The following is a 16,531-nucleotide window of genomic DNA, read 5'->3' as shown; positions in this document are numbered from 1 at the left end:
ATAGAAATAGAATAAAAAACAAAAAACAAAATATAGGTGTGTCAAACCATCATAGTTACTGCAGTTAGCCTTTCTTCTAAACATAAATCCAAACAAAGACAACTCACCAGGAAGACTCACATAAAATAAACAGTAACAGCAGGGAAAGGGAGACCAAAAATCAAAGGACACACTCATCCCAACAAATACAGAAGCATACACACACACACACACACACACACACACACACACACACACTCGCGCACACACACACACAAACACACACACACATCCTGCAGCATTCACTACCACACTACACAAGCTCACAAGTTTCTCAGTTCAAAAAAAGCAAAGATAATGAGCTAGATTAAATGCTAGGGAAATATTTTAGACCCCTACTTCTAAAAATAATCAACACCATGTAATGGACATGAATATGTGGATAAGGAAATCAATTCAGGTCCTAGACAAAAAAGTTGCTAACATGGATAAAATAATTAGTAATTTGAAAGAAGAATATTGAAACATGAAAGAAAAAATCAGCAAGGAAATTGAAACACTGGGAAAAAAACAAAATATAAATCCTGGAAATAAAAGAATAAGTAAGTGAAATTAAAAAGAAAATGGGAAGAAAGCATCATCAACAGACAAGACCCAGAAGAAGAATGATCAAGGATGAGAGATGATGATATACACAAACATATATAAGAAAATTAATGAGCAAACCAAAAACTTCTAGGAAAGATATTCAAAGACCAAACCTAAAGATCAATGAGTTACAAAAAAAAGCTGAGATAAAGTCCATAGGCTTATGCAATCTATTCAATTAAATTACAGAAGAGAATTTCATAAACCTAATGAGATAGGCATCCAAATACAAGAAGCATTTAAAAGCCCTAACAGATATGACCAGAGAAGAACCCCTCTTCAACATACAATAGTCAGATGTCCAAAATACAAAGCAAAGAAACAATACAAAAAGTTGTAATGGAAAACACCAACTCACATACAGAGGTAGAAGCATCGGAATACTGTCAGACCTTTTGTCAGCATTCCTAAAAGCCAGGAAAGCAGGGAATGATCTATTTCAGTCTCTGAAAGCAAATAATTATCAAGCAAGATTGCTCTAACCTACGAAGTTATCTCTTAGAAAATATGGAGGAAAAAATATTTCAAGAGAAGCAAAAATTAAGGAAGTTAAAGAAAACTGACCCAGCATTACAGAAAACTCATAAGAGAATGCTATACACAGAAGAACATTTCATCCATGAGAACACAGGAAAGCCATATTACATGAGAGGAACAAGAACAGAGAGACACCAGTAAAGAGCCAGTCATGTCCAACACAGAAAAACAGCAAGCTTCTAATACTACCAAGAGAGTTAGAAAGAACTATCAATAAGCCAAGCAGCCAGAACAACATCCAACAGAATTATCACTAATAGCAGAACACTCTCAATGGTACCCTTGAAAATAAATGCCTTAGATAGCCAAGAAAAAGATGCAAACTAACAGGGTTAAAACACAAGCTTCAACTCTCTGTTGTCTCCAAGAAACTCAAATAATAGCAAGTGATTTCATAAACTGAGAATCAAAATCGAAAATCAACATACCAAGCAAATGGCAGCCTCACACAAGCTAATGCAGTCTTCTCATATCTGATAAAATAGACTTTAAACCAAAACTAGAACAATCCATCAAGAGTATGGAAAATACTTGTGAATTATAAATATTTCCATATTAAGCCTTGGGCTCCCAATTTTATAAGATAAACACTGAAAAGCATAGAAGACAACATAGGTACTGAAAAACTAGCAGTGCAGACAATATCTAATCTCACATCTAGAGAAGTCTTCCAAACTAAACATCACCAAAGGACCATCAGCACTAAACTTTATCTAGACAACTGAGTTCAACAGATACACACAGAATAGACCACCCAACAAATACGGAGTACGCATTCTCATCTAACCACACAAGAAACCATGTCTAATGTTGACCATAGTAAAGGTCACAAAGTAAGCCTTAACAAATACCAAAGTAGTTTAAGCTAGCCCCAGCAAATCAGACTACAGTAAAATGAAGCTAGAAATAAATAGTAAGAATCACCTTAGAAACCATGTAAACATTTGGAGGCTAGAAAAATACTTTTGGATGAAAAATGGGTCATGGGAGAAAAGCAAAAGATTATTTTATTGAAATAAAAGTTTTATTGAAATGACTATGACCTAACAGAACCTCTGTAGTATGGAAGAGAAGGTTTTTATGAGGAATGTTGAAAGCTGTAAGTGCTCACATTAAAAAAATTTTTTTCAAGGATATCCCAAATAACTTAATGGTCTTTTTCAAGTGTCCAGAAAAAAACAAGAAAAATCCAAATCCAAATTCAGTAGATAACAAAAATAAAGATTGAGATAAAAAAAATTAATAACATTGAGAGAGAAAAGAACAACAAAAACACATAGAATTAAACAAACAATTGACTCTTTGAAAACATAAACAAGCTTAACAAACTCTGGACTAATAATTAAAAGAAAGATAAAGTATCCCAAGTCAATGGTGGTTATCATAATGAGGCCCACCTGCCCAGTGCTGGAAAGCACCAGGCAGCCCATGAATGTCTTCCTGGAATCCAGGGCCTTGAGGACCCCAACTAGATAGTCCCTACCTCAAACAGTAGACATTTTATATTCCACATGGAAGCCAGCATAAGGATATAATCTACTCATGATTTTGCCTCTAATTTTAATGCAACTCTAAAATTATAACAAGAGATTTTTGACCTTGACTAATCAGTTGTAAAGTTCACCCATAAAAGAAAAGAAAGTAATAAAGAAATTTTGAAAATAATTTGGGAAAAAAAGGTCATGTCTCTCACCAGCTAACAAAATCCATTTGAACAATGGAGGAATTAAAACAGTACAATGCTGGTCTGGCCCAGATGAATCAATAAGTGTAACATAATAGAGACTTTCTTCAAACAGACATATGTTGTGGGATACTTGTACACTGTGTGGAGATACATTGCTGTGATTGGTTTAATAAAAAGCTAACTGGCCAATAGCTAGGCAGGAGAGATAGGCGGGACTTCTGGGCAGAGAGAGGAAACTCAAGATAAATCTAGGTGCAAGAGGAGATGCCAACAAGACACAGAGGGAGTTGGATGTACAGAATGAAAGAAAGGTAAAAGGCTATGAGGCAAAATGTAATTTAAGTTATAAGAGCTAATGAGACAAGACTAACCTAAGGCCAAGCTTTCATAATAATAAATTAATAAGTCTCCGTGTCATCATTTGGGAGCTGGCTGGAAAGGGAAATATTTGTTACATACAGCATCCAACATGGGGACATGTATTTCCACATAGGGCCGGAGAAAGCTTTAAACAGAGAGAGAGAGAGAGAGAGAGAGAGAGAGAGAGAGAGAGAGAGAGAGAGAGAGAGAGAGAGAGAGAGAACCAGACACAGCTTTCTAGTCCTGCAGTCTCTCCTTCAGGCTTCAGGTAGCAGAGACATGGCTCACCTACAGGTTTGAGCCAGCCAGCACCGTATGCAAAGCCATGCAGCAGTTTTAAGGCTTGGCTCATGTGATCAAAGAAGGCTGCAGTCACACAGCAAAGCAGTCCAGGAGGAGCAAACCTGTAAACAGATACAGTAAAAAAAAAAAAAAAAATGGATAGAGACAGTCACAGAAAAAAAAACAAATAGTTTTAAAATAATAAAATCTTTAAAGAGAGACTAAAGTAATAAAAAGGATAAGCCACATAAAGTTGGGAAATAACAGGGTGTCTGGATCCTGTATGGTTTTCTGTTGACTTTGAATTTTTTAAATATTAATGTACAAAAAAACAATAGCTGCTTAGAGACATTGGATTATGGAAACTGCTAAATTTAACCAACCCAAATATTTTTAAATTGTCTTAACTTCAAAAATGGAAGTCAGAAAACATGTTATGTTGGAGGAGAGGTTATACCTTTGTTTCCAGGAAACAACAAGTTATATTCTCTTCAAAAAATTTTAAAAAAAATCAGATTTGTTTAGGGGAGACCTTCTGAAAATCTTGGCTACAGACATGAAGGAAAAAAAGAAGAAAGATGATAGGACAGGTGATGTATATGCTGATCCCTCTACTATGTAAACAGCTCTGAGACTGGATGAGACATGATAAATCTTATTGTCTACAGAGTCCTCGTGACTTATTATTACATGACATCCTTTCATGTGGCATGGATAGAGATTTGGTTATACAATCCAAACAAACTTATAAAGTTAACAGATGCCTTTTATCTGCCGAAACATAAAACAAAAAATCATTTTTAACAGACTTGTGCACACTGCACATTCATACTTGTGTTAATGCACATATATGTTACCTTTAAAAGTTTTTTTTTTTCAGAATCACCAACCACTGGATTCTGTTCCCCCAAGACCCACTCTGCCATCCAACCCCACCCACCTCATCATTCTCCCTGTAGCCAGCTCTTCCCTAAACCTCCAGCAGACTCCATCTGCACAGGTAGAGCCCACACCAGTCAGAAGAATAAGAAGATATGCTGGATCTATCCACAAACCTTAACAGAGACATCCCACTGGACCTGAAGACCTACCAATCACCAGAACTTTTGGCCATTCAGGCAGAAGACAATAAAATAAACAGATAATAAAGGAATAAAACACCCATCCAACAAAGACAAAACAAGAATCAACAACCATACCTATAGTCATCCCAAATCCATATGTATAAATGCCAGTATAAGAATACATTCAATAACAGAAAGGGCAACATGGCACCAAAAGAACCCAGTGATCCTACCGCAGCAAGACCTGAACATTCCAACACAGCCGAAGCACAAGAATATGACCTTAAAAAGACTTTATGGAGGAAAACTTCAACCCGAGGAAGTTAGCTGCAGCCACAAAAACACAGGCAATAGATAATCTCACACCAGTAAATCACAAAGAAGGGAAACACACAAAAACACTACCACTACCAAAACCAAAAATTAATGGAAATTAACAATCACTGGTCATTAATATCTCATAATATCAATGGACTCAATTTGTCAAGAAAAAGACATGGGCTAACAGAATGAATACAAAACAGGATTCATCCTTCTGCTGCATTCAAGAAACATAGCTCAGCTTCAAAGACAGACATTACTTTAGAGTAAAGTGTTGGGAAAAGATGTTCCAATTGGATGGACCTAACAAGTTAGCTGGTGTAGTTATCCTAATATCCAACAAAATAGACTTCAAATTAAAATTAATCAAAAGAGATGAAGAAGGACTTTTATATTCACCAAAGGAAAAATCCATCAAGACGAAGTCTTAATTCTGAACATATATATCCCAAATATTACTAACATTACTAAATCTTAAATCACACATTAATAGTGGGAGACTTCTACACCCCACTCTCACCAATGGACAGGTTGTCTAGACAGAAAATAAAGAGATAAATAAGGGGACAAACAGGTGTTATGACACAAATGAACTTAACAGACATCCTCAGAACATTTTACCCAAACACAAAAGAATATACCTTCTTCTCAGCACTTCATGGAACCTTCTCTAAAACTGACCACAGACTCAGTCACAAAGCAAAAAAAATGGAATAGTCCCCTGTATTTTATCGGATCACCATACATCCATGGTCTCTTATTGTCACATACCAAAATTAAATCAAAACAGATAAACAATTTAAATAGACCTATAACCTCCAAGGAAATAGAAACAGACATTAAAACTCTCACAACCAAAAAAAAAAAAAAAGCCCAGGGCCAGACAGTTTCAGTGCAGAATTCTACCAGATTTCAAAAAAGAGTTAATACCAATACTCCTCAAATTATTCCACAATAGAAACAGAAGGAACATTGTGAAATTCTTTTTACGAGGTGATAGTTACCCCGATACCCAAACCAAACAAAGACTCAACAGAGAAAGAGAATTACAGACCATTTTACCTCATGAACATTGATGCAAAAATACTTGATAAAATACAGGCAAACTGAATCCAAGAACACATCAAAAAGATCATCTACCATGATCAAGTAGACTTCATCCCACAAATGCAGGGATGGTTCACCATAAGAAAATCTGTCATGTAATCCACCATATAAACAAATTGAAGAAAAAAAACACATGATCATCTCATTAGATTCTAAAAAAGCCTTTGATAAAAATCCAATATCCCTTCATGATAAAGATCTTGGAGAGATCGAAACACCCCTTACAGCAAGCTGACAGCCAACATCAAATTAAATGGAGAGAAACTCAAAGCAAATCTACTAAAATCAGGGATAAGACAAGGCTCTCCACTCTCCCCATATCTATTCAATATAGTCCTCAAAGTTCTAACTACAGCAAGCAATAAGACAACAAAAGGAAATCAAGGGAATACAAATTGGAAAAGAAGAATTCAAACTTTCACTATTTTCAAATTATATGATAGTATGCATAAATTACACCAAAAATTCTACCAGGGAGCTCTTACAGCTGATAAACACCTTCAGTTATGTGGCTGGATACAAGATTAACTAAAAAAATCTCAGTAGCCCTCCTATATACAAATGATAGACAGACTGAGAAAGAAATCAGAGAAACAACACCCTCTACAATAGCCATAAATAATACAAAATATCTTGGGGTAACTCTAGCCAAACAAGTGAAAAAGACCTGTATAACAGGAACTTTAAGTGTCTAAAGAAAGAAATTGGAGAACATATCAGAAGATGGAAAGATCTCCCATCCCATGCTCATGGACTAGTAGGATTAACCTAGTAAAAATGTCAATCTTACCAAAAGCAATCTACAGATTCAATGCAATCCCCATAATAATTCCAACACAATTCTTCACAGACATCAAAAGAACAATACTCAACTTCATACGGAAAAACAAAAAACCCAGGATAGCTAAAACAATCCTGCACAATAAAGGAACTTCCAAAGTTATCACCATCCTTGATTTCAAGCTCTACTATAGAGCTATAATAATAAAATCAACATGGTATTGGCATACAGACAGGTGGATCAATGGAATCTAATCGAAGATCCTGATATAAATTCACACACCTATGGACACCTAATTTTTTACAAAGAAGCCAAATATACAGTGGAAAAAAGAAAGCATCTTCAACAAATGGTGCTGGCATAACTGGATGTCAGCATGTAGAAGAATGCAAATAGATCTATATCTATCATCCTGCACAAAACTCAAGTCCAAGAGGATCAAAGACCTCAACATAAATCCAGTTACACTGAACCTGATAGAAGAGAAAGTGGGAAGTAGCCTTGAATGCACTGGCACAGGAGACTACTTCCTAAATATAACACCAGTAACACAGACACTGAGATAGATAATAAATGAGACCTCCTGAAACTGAAAAGCTTTTGTAAGGCAAATGACACTATCAATAAGACAAACCGACAACCTACAGAATGGGAAAAGATCTTCACCAACCCCACATCTGACAGAGGGCTGATCTCCAAAATATATAAAGAACTCAAGAAACTAGACATAAAAATACCAAATAATCCAATTAATAAATAGGATACTGCTCTAAACAGAGAATTCTCAACAGAAGAATCACAAATGGCCAAGAAACATTTAAAGAATTGTTCAACATCCTTAACCAACAAGGGAATGCAAATCAAAATGACTCTGAGGTACCATCTTACACCTGTCAGAATGGCTAAGATCAAAAACACTAATGATGGTTTATATTGGAGAGAATGGAACACTCCTTCATTGCTGGTGGGAATGCAAACTTGTACAGCCACTTTGGAAATCAATACGGTGGTTCCTCAGAAAATTGAGAATCAATCTACCTCAAGACCCAGCTATATCAATCTTGAGCATATATCTAAAGAATGCTAAATCATATCACAAGGACACTTGCTCAACAGTGTTAATTGCAGCATTATTCTTAATAGATAGAACCTGGAAACACCCTAGATGACCCTCAACTAAAGAATGGATAAAGAAAATGTGCTACCTTCACCCAATGGAGCGTTACTGAGCTGTAAAAAAACAATGATGTCATGAAATTTGCAGGCAAATAGATGGAACTAAAAAAAAAAATCACCGAGTGAGATAACCCAGACCCAGAAAGACAAATATGATATGTGCTCACTCATATGTGGATATTAGCTGTAAAGTAAAGGATAACCAGCCAGGCGGTGGTGGCGCACACCTTTAATCCCAGCACTCAGGAGGCAGAGACAGGCAGATCTCTGTGAGTTTGAGGCCAGCCTGGGCTACAGAATGAGTTCCAGGAAAGGTGCCAAAGCTACACATAGAAACTCTGTCTGGGGCGGAGGGATGGATAACCATGCTACAACCACAGCCCCAGAGAAGATAGGTAACAAGAAGGGCCCAAAGAGGATGCATGAATTTCCCTGAAAAGGGGAAATAGAAGAGTAGAAGAGATCTTCTGGTTAAACTGAAGTACGGGGGCAAGGAGACCAGGGTGCATTTGTATACACACACACACAGAGAGAGAGAGAGAGAGAGAGAGAGAGAGAGAGAGAGAGAGAGAGAGAGAGAGAGAGAGAGAGGATATGAGGGGTCACTTTGGGTGGGTTGGGGGCAGAGAGGAAAGGGGGAGTAATGAAAGAGATGTCTTGATAGGGGATGCCATTTTTGAGTTAGGAAGAAACCTGGTGCTAGGGAAACTCCCAGGAATCCACAAGGATGACTCCAGCTAAGACTCCTTGCAATAGTGATGAGGGTGCCTGAACTGGCTGTCCCCTGTAATCAGATTAGTGACTACTCCAATTTTCATCTGAGAGCCTTCATCTACTGATGGAAACAAATGCAGAGATCCACAGCCATGCACTGGGTGAAGCCCAGGGAATCCTGTCAAAGAGAGGGAGGAAGGACTGTAAGAGCCGGGGGGTCAAGGTCATCACAAGGGAATCCACAGAAATGACTAACCTGGGCTCATAGGAGCTCACAGACTCTGGACCAACAGCCAGGGAGCCTTCTTGGGACTGACCTAGATCCTCTACATATATAGACAGTTGTGTAGCTTGGTCTATTTGTGGGGCTCCTAGCAGTGGAATCGGGCCTGTCCCTAATGCTTGATTGAGTTGGCTTTGGGGAACCTATTCTCCCTACTGGGTTGCCTTGCCCAGCCTTAATACAAAGGGAGGAGCTTATTCCTATCTCAAGGTCATATGCCATGCTTTGTTGACACCCATAGGAGGCCTACCCCTTTCTGAACAGAAACAGAAGAGTGGATGTGGGGGGGATGAAGGAGAGGGGGACAGGAGGAGAGGAGGGAGGAGCAAATGCAGTCGGGATGTAAAATAAATTAAAACTTTTAATTAATTAAAAAAGACTAAAAATATTAAAACTATCTAAATAGAAGACATATAGAAAATTAGTTTTATACTTCTGAATGGTAAGGTGTTTTCTTACCAAGTCCCTTTGTAGATTTATTGAGACAATAAAAATTACTAAGTACTGGTATGGGAAAAAAAAAAACCTTGCAAAATAACAACAACAACAAAAATCTGCAATCCGTACACTTGAGAGACTCAGCCAAGAGAACCCTAAGTTGGAGGCTAGCCTGGGCTGCACGGTGAGTTCCAAGCTAGCCTGGACTACAAAGGTAGATGTCATCTTAGAACCACAGCAACACACACAACAGAAAACAAGGTACAGGACATGAATATATCTTCCCACATTTCATGTATAGAAAAAGTAAAAATAGACACATGTATTGGCATTTGCTTCTATATGCAAAACTAAAGTCTAAAAACATACATTAGGCAACTGCAACAGCAGTGCCTGCCACAGTTGCTTGGGAGGCAGGAAACTAAGAGGACAATCACTGCGGGAAGCGGGAGAAAGATGTTCTTCACTCGGCAGCATTTTTTTTTTAATGTTTGAATTTATGTGGATGCCATATGCACTTTAAAATCAGGAAAATAAAGTTCATTTAAAATGAAAATATTTTCATGGAAGCGTATGCAAACAAACTGAACTGAAAAGACCAGCGGGAGGGAATAGGAGAAGTGGCAGGGTTGAAAGCTGATATGCATGAAGCTCTAAAGAGTAAGCACCCAGGTAGAGAAGAAGTAAAGTGCGGGAAGAAACTACTCACAACTGCTGCCGTGCTTTGGATTTTGAATGTCCTGAGCTATTCTTGGCACTGTTGGGAGGTGATTGTTCCTTTAGGGAGTGGAGCCTTGTGGAAGGCCCTTAGGTCACTGTGGAAGTGCTCTTGAAGGGGATCGTGGGACTCCTCATTTTCCTCTCCTTCTTTTCTTCCTCCTCCTAGCCGTGAGACGAGTGGCTCTGTGCCACCACATCATGATGTCTCACCACAGAACAAAAGTAACGGGGCCAACTAAAACTAAAAGTGTACGCTCCAGAACTCTAAACCAAAAGAATCCTTTCCTCTTCAGAAACACTTCATGTTATTATAATAACATAAGGCCAACTGATACGTATGCCCCTATTAAGTAACTCCTCCCAAATGCTCAAAGCCTGAGAGAAATTCATATAATGTGTCTGTCTGCAGGATTGGTACACCAAATGTTAAAGACATGTGAGTACAGTTGTACAGTTGTTAGTGAAGTGGTAACTCCACCTTCTGCAACACTAAATTCAAGACCACTTTTCAGTATGTCATAAGGAAAAAAGTACATTTTAGTAAACTGTGTATATACAAATAACATTATATAGACTGAGCAGGTGATATTCATGTGTTTGGAAATAAACAAATATATACACAAAAACCAACAATTAACGTGGCCATGAATTTGAAAGAGAGCAAGGTGGATAAGTACATGGAAGGGTCTGAAAGGAAGAAGGGAAGGGAGAAACTATGTAAGTATAATATCATCTCATAACAGTTTTTTAAATGGATGGGGCTGGAGACAAGGCTCAGCCATTAAGAACTCTTGCTGCTCTTGCAGAGGACCAGAGGTCATTTCCCAGGCCCACATCAGGCAGCTCACATAACCCATAACTCTAGCTCTAGGGGATCTGATGCCCTCTTCTGGGCTCTGCAGGTACTCACACACACACACATACACATACACATACATTCACACACACATAAACATAAATAAGAAAAACAAGTACTTTCAATTTACACATATAATTATATACACATACAAATGTGCACAAAATGAGACTCTCTAAGGTCTAACAGTGTTGGAGACTATGGTTATGCAGAGGAAAATTAAGTTGTCTATATTGTATACTTTATTGTGTGTTTCATGTTTGGATTATATAATATGCACATGCTTTATAATAAAAAGTTTTAATTCCATTTAAAACTTCTTTGGGAATTGTGTGTGTTTGAGATGCTTCTGATTTGTGGCTTTGTAATTAATCGTGGTTAATTTTGTTTTACTTGGCCTATGGGACAATGCACCAATAGGTCAAAAATATGGTTGCTGAATATGCTCATATGCATGGTACATGAGGGGAAAGGATGCTGTGAAGAGATCGGCTAGCTGTATCAAAACTGTGCCTCCAAAGCCAAAGCTAGATGAAGTGACTGTGCATATAAAATCAAAAACATTTTTCGAAGCATTAAGAGGATGTTGAAAATCAATAAACCCGCACCTTGTGATTTGGGACAGCAGATAACTTCATTTGCACTCATTCTTTGACAGCACAGACTTTGAAGCATGGTAATATTACTTACAGAATGACAGTCTAGAAGCATCAAGTCTCTTTTCATAAGTTCAGTCATTTCTTCAAAATTGGGTAAGTCACATTTTCTTTGTAAGAGGACAAATTTTGAGACCTCTAAAAGGCTGATTCGTTACCCAAATGCTTATAAAATGTATTTTACGGATGCCCATAAAATTGCAATGTCACCCTCTTTACCTCTGTGCAACATTTTGCGGGGAATCATAAAAGTTCAGAATGTGCATGACAGTGTGTGGTGCATGAGAACACCAACCATCACAGGTGTGGAGAAAGAAAAGGGTGAGATCAGCAGAGGGTATAATGAGCAAAGGCTGGAGCCACACAATTGGCATCTCTGCCTTGGGGCCTGTTCATGGCTGAGTTCTGTACGTCTGAAAACCTCCTGCGTCTCTCTGTTAGACCATAATTATAACACTGACAGGGCCAGAACAAAGGCCTTCCTCACAAGGTCCTGCAATAAAAGGTACAGTGCGTGATTGTGCGAAGAGAGAGGTTCGTGCCCTTGCCCTGACCTTAGCCAGGATTTGGTGATGGAACAGCTCCCTCTAGATATTCTGAAAATGGAACCACAGGTGTTTCACACTCCTATCTGATAGCACTTGCCACCTGCCTAAGCAGCTACAATGACTACAGTGATAGTTTTGACTAGCAATCACCGTAAGTAATAAGCAAGAAAGCTCCACTGCTTAGAAAGAACAGAGTCATTTTTTAATCTCTCCCTGCTAGTGTTAAGAAGAAGTTCGTAGATAAATGTGGGTGTTAGGCATTGTACTTTCTTGCATCTGTACTATTGTTCAGCTAATATTCCATTCCTTCTGAAAATGTCACTGACGATCGTTTTCTTACTAACACGATCTATTTTCCTTTTCTTCCAGCTGCTTAAACTTCCTGGGAGAGACTAGCATGAAGAAAACACAGGATTTTTTATTTTCTCGGTGTGTGTGTGTGTGTGTGTGTGTGTGTGTGTGTGTGTGTGTGTGTGTGTGTGTTTTAATGAGGTCATTTCAAGTAGGGGACTTTGGGTTTGTGCATTTGTTGGTCATTCTTTCCTTTATCAAGAAATTGTTACTTGTACTGACCAGCTGGCCATGTGCAGCTCACTCAGCTCTACTGTCATATGAGCTCCATTCACAGAACCCAGATAACATGTATTGATAAGAGTCCTCTAAGCACAGGGCTTCATCCACACACAGAGGCATCTAAGGTCACACCATCTGCATCACTCCTTACCCATTTGCCTCCTAGCTGTGTTTTAGCAGTCTCAGAACTACTGGTGTGGGTAGAGAAAGTGAACAGAGTCTAAGTGGCACATCATAGTCATGGTGCACCATACAGCTCCTTCCTCTGACCAGGGTCTGTGTCACGTGAATCCCAGCAAGCTTCCATCCCCACATCCTGTTTTGTGACGTTCAGGGATCTACAGAAAGTCACCCTAAGGTATCCGTTGTCCTTATGGATGGAGCAATTAACACCGATTAGTCTCCTTCCTCTTGGACCTAACTGAAAACAGAAGAAAATCTAATGACATCTTCTACCCACAAGTATTCACAACAGATCCAAAATAATCACTGCTCCCTCCACCCTGGGCTGTTCTCAGTTTAGCTATATGCTGATAACTTCTATTGTCACTAGGATTGGTATAAATGATCCTAAGATGTCTAAAGTCAACCCAAATTGTAGGGGTATTGTGAAAGCATATACCATATGATGGGTATGGTCATCATATGCTCTCCCTAGAGCCATCGCAGGAACAAATATGTCTTCTTATACTATGGAGGATGGAGAAAACATGCCCTTCCCCATCCTCCCTGCCTGTGACAAGCACACTAGCTCACTCATAACCCTACCAGGGCAGGGGCATCTTGGCAAAAGTCACCTGGACTCTTTTCATCAGGGAAATAAAGCAGAGAAACTAGAATACATGGTCTCTAATGCCAGACAGGATCTGGGTGCTGATGCAGGATGTCTGTCGAGACAGGATGCATTTCTGGAAACCTTCTGGCTGTCATGCAAATTGGTCTGCTTAGCTCTGTTGTTCCTGCACTGACTCCAAAATCTTGGTTGTAACACTCTGGCAACAGGCAAACGCTCTCTATTATTAGAACTTCTCGCTACATATCTTTGATGTTAACAGATGTTCATAATTTCCAACTTAAAAACTGAAGAATTTTGATATTGTCAGACAGAAAATTCCATTCAGTTCAATTTTAATAAACTTGGATACAGTCTTTGCCATCTCTCTTTCTATCTTACCAGTATGTGTGTTAGTGACTTCTCTCATCCCTATGACCAAAGACCTGACAGGAAACAATTTAAGAAAGGAAGGATTTATTTTGGCTCACAGTTTTGACAGGCTGTAGTCCATTGTTGCTGGGAAGGCATGGCAGTAGAAGCATGTGACTTGAGACTCCTCACATCTTGGTGGGTCAAGAAGCTGAGAAACAGATTGGTTTGAAAGCATGGCTGGGATGGACTCTTATGGCCTACCTCTCCCAGTGGTCCATATCCTCCAGCAAGGCCCTACACCCTCAAGGTCCCATAACCCACCAACAGTACTGCCAGCTGGGGTCAAGTGTTTAAATATATGAGCCTATGGGGGACATTTCATACTCAGACCATAACAGAGTGCTGTGTTCTAACCATTCTGGAAAACAGCTTACTACATATAAATTATTTTGTGCTTCTGTCTGCGATGCAATTAAGACCTTCTGGCACCATGGCCTTAAGTATCGAAGGCTACATTTTGTTGATGTTCTTTTCCTTAGTAAAATGTCAAGAATTATTAAACATTCATAAGAAACTCTCTTTGGTCCCTTGCTGTAAGGTGTTAAGTCCACAGAAGTCCAATAACCTTCAAATCCAGAATTCTAAAATATGACTTATACTTTCCAAATTTGAACAAGACATAAGAAAGGGGAAATCCAACTGCCAATGATTACAGTGGGTCTGAAGAGTCAGGTCAAATAGTCTTTTGAAAATGCCTATGGGAAGGTCTTGATCATATACCGTATGTGTAGCTGTAGTCACATAACCCCTTACTGACCCTGTCAGGACTGACCTGGTCCACAATGCCAGGAATCAGATCTGTTGCTAGGCTCAGGATTAGTAGTGATAGTATTCTTATAGTCCTAAAAGACACATAGGTCAGCTTTTGACTACCTATCACTGACAAGTTACCTAACATGGAGTGTGGGTTTAACCTGATGCCTATGGACTAGGGGATCTTGTTAATGTAGAGGAAATCTTCACAAGCTCCTATATAGTCAATTCACCACTGTTGGGTACACCACCCAGTATAGATGATGTCAGCAGGTCTCCCAACAGCATGTGCTCCAAAGCCATAGACCAATCACCTATGGAATCTGAGGAATAACAACAAATCAAACATTTATGTGCAGGTCAGTATGTAATTCTGAATACTTCATAATTTAGGATTTTTCAGAGGGATCTTTTTTGGTTTTTTATCACTGAAATTTGTTCTTAAACAATTTTATGCCTGTACACAATGAATATTTAACAACTCTCACCCTCTATCTACCTTCTCTCATCTCCCTACTTCCCCTATCCAGTAAAGATAGAAAAAAAATAGCAATAAGTTGCCACACTCAGAAACTACCAAATGTACTTGTTTATTATTCAGAAAATGCATACTGGAACCAGATGTGGTGACACACACCTGTAATCCCAGCATTTGGAAGGCAGAGGCAGAAAGATTACATTAAGCAGCAGTCTCGGCTACAAAGTGAGAGACCCTGTCTCAAAATAAAACAAAAAGTGTGTGTGTGTGTGTGTGTGTGTGTGTGTGTGTGTGTGTGTGTGTGTGTGTGTGTTTTGCATAATATCTGCTAAACCCAACTTGAAAGCTAAGTGAGAGTCAGCTTGGTTCCTGCCCTTAAGTTGCTCCTCACCCAGTGATGAGGACAGGGGCCTGCAGAGGATGACAGCTGAGTTATGCGATGGACAGTGGTGGAAATATGGAAACACCTACAAAGGAAAATTGCTCCACTATTCTGAGTTATTCTGTTCTGCTGTGAGACATGTATATGTACTGCCTCATCTACTGCCACAATGACCTTATCAGAAAAATTCTGGCAGCCTCATGAAGCATGTGAGTGGGCTGGAAGCATAGCTCAGAGGCAGGGATCATCACCAAGGTGTCAATTGGTCAAAACTAGGGTGCCATGTCATCTACTGTTTGAGACAGGACACTTTTGATAAAAAAATTAATAAATTATGTAAATAGCCTATGTACATCACACACAGAAAAGGATATAAGACAAATGAGAAATAGAAAGATGAGGTACCTGCTAGAGGTCAGACAGGTGGTAAGTTCCATAGCCTATTTTAAATCATGACTGTCTCCCCCCGCCCAGTACATTCTTCTTATGATATATGGTATTTGGTAAATAGTACATGGTAAAGACATAGAAGAAAGGGGAAAGGACTCTCCTAATTATTTAACATAGAAATCTCCAATTTGAGAGAATATTAAGTGAGAAAAGAAAATAAGATGATTTTTGAGATTCAACACAGTGAATACTGTATTTTTCTTGCATTCTAAGCAACTGGTATGTTTTCTGAGCAATCACATGAATGGCTTATACTACTCTTTCCAGGAAGAAAAATAAGGTCATGGCCAACCTGATAGATCTTATCTGCTGAAGCAAGGTAAAACTCTTCTGTATATTTTTTTGCTCGAAAATAGGGGATATATATTATTGCTGTAGCTATCACAGTGTCTGTGAGTGCAGAATTGTTCATTATTTATATAGAAACATAAATGCATATGGCAATTTACTATACATAGCACTTGCTGAACAAACAACTCCCCCAAAGAGCTGAGAAGAGGACAATGTAGAACAACACACTGCAAGAAAAAC

Source organism: Peromyscus maniculatus, chromosome 5 (genome assembly GCF_049852395.1).
Source record: "Peromyscus maniculatus bairdii isolate BWxNUB_F1_BW_parent chromosome 5, HU_Pman_BW_mat_3.1, whole genome shotgun sequence".
NCBI classification, from domain to species: Eukaryota; Metazoa; Chordata; class Mammalia; order Rodentia; family Cricetidae; genus Peromyscus; species Peromyscus maniculatus.
This window is presented reverse-complemented; position numbering follows the sequence as displayed.